This window comes from Gossypium hirsutum, chromosome A08 (assembly GCF_007990345.1).
Source record: "Gossypium hirsutum isolate 1008001.06 chromosome A08, Gossypium_hirsutum_v2.1, whole genome shotgun sequence".
Lineage (NCBI taxonomy): Eukaryota > Viridiplantae > Streptophyta > Magnoliopsida > Malvales > Malvaceae > Gossypium > Gossypium hirsutum.
Genome location: NC_053431.1, coordinates 95,643,409 through 95,649,861, shown reverse-complemented (window position 1 = coordinate 95,649,861; position 6,453 = coordinate 95,643,409). Strand labels below are relative to the sequence as shown.

At 36.2% G+C, this 6,453-nt stretch overlaps 1 non-coding gene across 1 annotated transcript; it reads left to right on the top strand.

The window, feature by feature from the left end:
• The first annotated feature begins 3,224 nt into the window (after window positions 1–3,224).
• LOC121205689 (small nucleolar RNA R71) lies at window positions 3,225–3,331 on the top strand. Its single transcript, XR_005900765.1, has one exon. It is a non-coding gene; the product is annotated as a small nucleolar RNA R71 (small nucleolar RNA).
• Window positions 3,332–6,453: the final 3,122 nt, after the last annotated feature.

Here is a 6,453-nt window from a genome sequence, read left to right as displayed (position 1 = left end):
AAAACCAAAAGAAAAATAAACAGGAAAGTAATAGCCATCACAAAAAGAAGAAGAAAAAACTTACTAAATAATAAGAAGATTACGAATAATAAGAATAAAACAAAGAATAATAAAAAGAGAAAAATAAACATAATAATAAGAGGCATCGTAATAAAAATAATAACAATAAAACTAGTAAAAATAGAAAAATAAAACAAATAAGAATAAGAATAACAAAAAAAAGGAAAAGGAAGGGCTAAACAATAGAGGAACCGATTGTTGGGGATTGCGGCACATGCAGCGAAGATGAAGGGGGAGGCTGGCGATGTGAGGGAGGTTTGTGACGAGGGTTACAAGTTGATAAGAGGGAAAACATGGGAGATTGGTTCATTTCAAGGAAAAGGGAAGTGTGGGGGGATCATGCGCATGGGCTGCTCGACAAGGGAGAAGGATGTTAGGGGAAGGGGAAATGAAAAGGAGGAGAGAAGGGGAAAAGGAAATTGGGGGTGGTGGTGGTGGGGGGGTTGGGTCTATCTCGTCAGAAGGGGAAAAAGGCTGTGACGGGATCAGGGTTGAAAGGAGAAAAGAAGGGGAGAGGATCGAACGATGTGAGGAACAGACGATTGAGGTGGCTTGTCTGGTGGGGGAAGGTCCAGCGGCGTCTAGGGTTCTGGGGGTGGGGAAAAGAAGAAGGCAAACTTAAAAGAAAGTGAAATTAAGGTTTAAAAAGGAGACACAGTCATGTTTAGGCTTGTTTTGGGCCACATGACCGTGTCACACCCTCGTGTGAGGCTTTTTGATCTCGTGTGTGATTAAAATCTCAAAGTCTGGTGCTCACATGGCCTCAGACACACCCGTGTGTCCTAGCCGTGTGTGATCTTACTTCTCTTCTCCTACGCTCGTGTGTAAGGTTGTATGATGTACATGATCTCCACATGCTCGTGTGACAAGCCATGTCTCGCACATGACCATGTCTATAGCCCGTGTAACTCACTAACTTACAATTAATTTTGAAAAATTAACTCTAGTACACACACGGTCTAGAACACGCCCCTATGTGCCAAATGCCTAGAACATGCTTGTGTGTGCCACACGACCGTGTCGCCAGGTCGTGTAACGATCAAATTTTGGAAAATTAAGTCCCATGACTCACACGGCCAAGGTCACACTTGTGTGTCTAGGTCGTGTAACCTACAGACCATGTCTTTACACCGTGTAACTCTCAGTCATTTGGTCCCTTATGCACATGGCCTGAGACACACTTGTGTATCTAGATCATGTGTGTCACACGACCATGTCTCCAGGTTGTGTGACTCACTATCGATTACCCTCTTTTGCACATGGCTCGGGACACGCCTGTGTGTCCAGGCCATGTGGGTTAAAAAACTTTTTATTTATTTATTTTAATTAATTAATATTTTAAATTAACATATAATAAGAAGAATGAACAAAGGTTAAGCACTCGAGTTACCTCTCGAGAAGTGTTTATTTAAAGTCTAAGTTTGACTTTACCTTTTATACGTATGGTTACAGTGGTTCTAGAGCCGAAGCTCTTCTTTCTTGTTATCAATTTTCATACCAAGATAAGGTTTGAGTCGAGTATTGTTTACCTTAAATGTGCCGAACTCAGAATGAGCTACCTCGACTGTACCGTAAGGGAAGATGTTCAGTACCATAAATAGGTTCGATTCGTTTGACTTGAGCTCCAAAGGGGAAATTCATGGATCCGTTTTATCTAGCAGTACTTTGTCTCCAACCTTAATTTGGTTTGTTCTTATCACATGCTCATCATGGCGTCGCTTTGGCTTTTCATCATGTTCTTTTGGTTTCTCCTCAACATGAGTTCGCCATTCATCTAGTTCATCGAGTTGCATCATTCTCTCTTCATAAGTTGTTATGTTTCTATCACCTTAACTGAACCATGGCTCCATCACATTTTCTCAAGGGATTTCCTGCAAAGAAGGTTGAGCCACATGGTTACTATCCGCTAATTGAATACTCATCCTAGTGTGTTTGGTTTCCCAAGACCTAGTAGTTTAAACATTTTGTAGGGCATGACATTAATATTGGCCCCTTAATCAGCCAAAGCATTATCAGTATTTAAACCACCAATGAGACAAGGAATAGTAAAACTCCTTAAATCTTTTAGTTTGTTGGGTAGTTTATTTTGGAGAATGGTCGAGCAAACTGTGTTGAGTTTCACAATTGATGAATCGTCTAACTTCCTTCTATTTAACAACAACTCATTTAAAATTTTGACGTAATTTGGCATTTGTGAAAGAGTTTCAACAAACGGTAAGTTAATATGTAATTTTTTCAAGAGCTTGAGAAATTTACCAAATTGTTCATTCATGTGGTCTTCGTCATATTAGGATATGGCATTAAAGGTTTGTATTCACTAACAACTGGCTTTTGCTCGTTCCTATCTTCCATAGCCTCCTCATAGTTCATCACAATTTTTTGCCTTAGTTTTTGTTCAGATTCAACTAACCCATTTTCGTCTCAAATAGTAATTGTATGAAGCTGCTCTATTGGGTTAGGTTCAGTATTGCTAGGCAAGCTACCTTGTGGTCATTCTAAAATTAGTTTACCAAGCTGTCCTATTTGGCTTTCGAGTCCATGTACTGATGCTTACTGAATTTTTAGTGCTGCTTTAGTGTTTTGAAAGCGAGTTTTTAGCATCGAGATAAACTTTGTCAACATCTTCTCAAGGTTCAATTTTTTCTCTTGCGAATAAGGTTGCTGGAAGCCTAGAGGTGGTTGTGCTTTTGATTTCTTTAACCATCCCAAGAAAAATTGGGATGGTTCCTCCAACCTACATTATAGTTATTACTATAAGGTTTATTTTGAGGTTTAAAATTGTTACCCATATAATTGACTTGTTCATTCTCTATGCTAGGACTGAATGATAAATATTCTGGATTATTCATTCCACCTCTATTTGTATCGCATTGCATCACCGGATGTACCTATGTAGAAAGATATAAACCATTAATTTTCTTATTAAGTACTTTTACCTGGTTTGATAACATGGTAACTGCATCTAAATTAAAGACATCAGTGGCTTTCATCGACTTTGTTTTCATGACTTGCCACTGATAATTATTCAATGCCATCTCATCTATAAACTCATAAGCTACCTTGGGTGTTTTACTATTCAGTGTTCCACCAGTTGCTGCATCAATTAACTACCTTGTTGAGAGATTCAAACCATTGTATAAGGTTGAACTTGTAACCATAAAGGTGACCCATGATGAGGGAACCATATCAATAAATCCTTGTATTTCTTCTATGCATCATATAAAGTCTCCAAATTGATCTGAACAAAGGAAGAGATCTCATTCCTCAACTTGGTTGTCTTAGCCAGTGGGAAGTACTTTAGAAGAAACTTTTCAGTCATTTAAGCCCATGTAGTGACAAAACCTCATTGTAAATAATTTAACCACGGTTTTTCTTTATTCCTAAATGAGAGTGGGAACAACTGTAAGCGAATGGCGTTATCAGTGGCACCATTAATCTTGAAAGTATCGCAAATCCCCAAAAAGTTGCTAAATGAGTATTTGGGTCTTCGTCTTGCAAACCATCAAACTGAACATATTTTTGTACCCTCTGAATAGTGTTCGACTTCAGTTTGAAATTATTTGCAGCAATGGTGGGTTGCACAATAATTTATTCAGCCCCAGTTAGAGTGGGCTTGGCATAATCATACATAGAATGAGGAACAAGAGCAACATAAACTAAAGGAGGTAGATAATTATTCTGATTATCACCCATATCCTTAGTAATAATGTTTTCCTCTTGTTCATCTGCTATAATTTGTTGGCTCTGCCTTACTTCTCTGCGATTTTTGTGAGTAATACTTTCAATTTCACTATTGAAAAGTAATGGTCCCGACAAGTTTCTTCTAGTCATAAACCAAAAGAACATGCTAGAAGCAAATAAAAGGAAAAAATAGAATGTAAAAAATTAAACTAAAAACAAAAATATAATAAAATGAAAAATGGCTAAATTAATAAAACTCAAGTGTTCCTAATATTTTAGTCTCCAGCAACGGTGCCAAAAACTTGATATGTCTCATATGACTAACTAAAAATACGACAAAGGCAAGTGCACCTATCGATAATTAGTATAGCTATGGTGAGTAGAGATATCGTATGCACGATGACTAAAAGTATTATTAATTACAGTTTTTCTATTATTTAGCTGACAATTTGGAGTGATAAGTTTTAAAATAAATTACTAAACTAATTTAACTAAGAGCTCAACAGAAAATAAATAAGAAAAATAGCCGAATAGTAACTAACGAAAGAAGCAATATCCAAGAAAGAATTCACCTAGACTTCATCTATTATTATGAATCTAAATTAAGCGATTTATTCACTTGGTGACTTGATCGGTAGAATCTCTAAATTATGCTAATATCTCTTTCAAGAGTAAGGGCAACTGACTCTAGGTTGATTAATTGAAATCTCTTTCTAATTAAAACCCCTATTATCGTATTAACTCGATCTATGTATTCCCTTATTAGATTTGACTCTAATTAGGTACATTTATGTCATTTTATTTCTAGGATTGCATCCAACTCCACTCAATTATGCTAGATCTACTCTTAAACATGGATTTTTCTCCTCTGATTAAGCACATTAAACATGAATTAATATCCCAAAAATATTAAAACAAGATATAAGCACGCATAACTGAGAATAAGAATCAAGTATTTATCACGTAAAATAGAAATCAAATAATAGAATTCATCATAGGTTTTGATCTTGATGGAAATCTAGTTTAGAGATGGCTCCAATGGTGTTATTCAAGTTGTTTTCTTCATAGTCTCTAATGGCTCTTTATTCTCTTCTTCTATTTGGTATTTCTAGACGTTAGAATGTCTAGAAAGCTTAAAAATTATTCTTTTTCCTCGTGTTTGGCGATTGAGTTGCGAAATTGACATATCCTAGCACATGGCCGTATGTCCAACACGTGTGGGAAGGCCCAGCTCGTGTGGCTCCTAAAATATGCTCTATTTGTCCAATTTTCACTCATTTTTCATTCCTTTTGCTCTCACATGCTCTCCTAAGTATAGAAACATGAATTTATAGAATTAGGAACATAAAATTCACCAATTTTGTATGAATAATAATCCAAAAATGCATTAAGAACGAGAATAAAATATGTTACTATTTATTTTCTTCAACAAGGGATGAGCTTGTGTAAAATCATTTTCTTGAAATATTGGAGAACTTGTGGGCTATAAACAAACATGGTGCAAGGCACCTCAATGGGATACCCAAGAAGCAATGAACTCAATCGTGTGATGGAGGTCTACGATACAAGCACATGACAACGAACCTAGCGAAATGCATAAATTTTGTATTGAAGAGCGCATGTCTTGCTGATAACCTGTAACACCCCTAACCAGTATCCATCACCGAAATAGGGTTATGGAGCATTACTGGACTTAAAAATTAAACAATCATACAATTCTCAAATCCCAACAAACATCATTCAAATACAATAATATAGTCCCTAATACGAGGCCTCGAGGCCAAAAACAAGCATTAGAAGTGGTTCAGGACTAAACTGAGAACTCAAGAAAATTTTGGAAATACATAGAAAATTTTCAAAGTATAGGGTACATACACCTGTATGGTCTGACCGTGTGTCTCACACGGCCAAAGACACGCTCGTGTCACGGGCCATGTGGACATTGGAAATGGGATCACATGTAACAGCCCGATTTTGGACCTGTCGGAATAGTGGTTTTGGGACCACTAATCCGGAGTCAGAGAAATTTTTTTATTATTATTTTAGGCATATAACATGTTTATTATAGTGGATGAAAAATTTGGTGAATTAATTTTAGCATTTCAGAGCTTAATTGCAAAAAAGGACTAAATCGCATAAAGTACAAAAGTCTTATGTTGATAACTAAGGGAGTTAAATTGCCATGTATCATAAATTGGGGGGGTTTTAAAGTGAAATTAGGCCCTAAAATAGTGCTTGGCTGGCCATGTGATCGTGATTTTGTGTGATAAGTTTTATAAATTTATAATTAATCGTTCCTAAAACTAACTATTATCACGATGTAGGCAAGTGTACCTATCGAACAGTAGTATAGTTTTAGCAAAACCGGATTGTTGAACCCAAAGGAACTAAAAGTACTAGTAATGTCTGTCTTTTTATTATCTAGCCTAAGAATAAGGGGGCTTATTTTAACTAACTAATTAACTAAACTAAGAATTCACAGAAAATAGAATTGGGGGATTACTTTTGGAAAACGATTGAATTAAGACAATACCTAAGGAAGAATCCACCTAGACTTCACTTGTTATTCTGACTCTGAATCGGATGATTTATTCGTTTTAACTTGTTCCATAGAGATCCCTAATTTATGTTATTATCCCTATTCAAGACTAATAACGTCTAATCCGTAGATTGAATAATTGAGACTTTTCTCTAATTAACACCCTAGGGTTG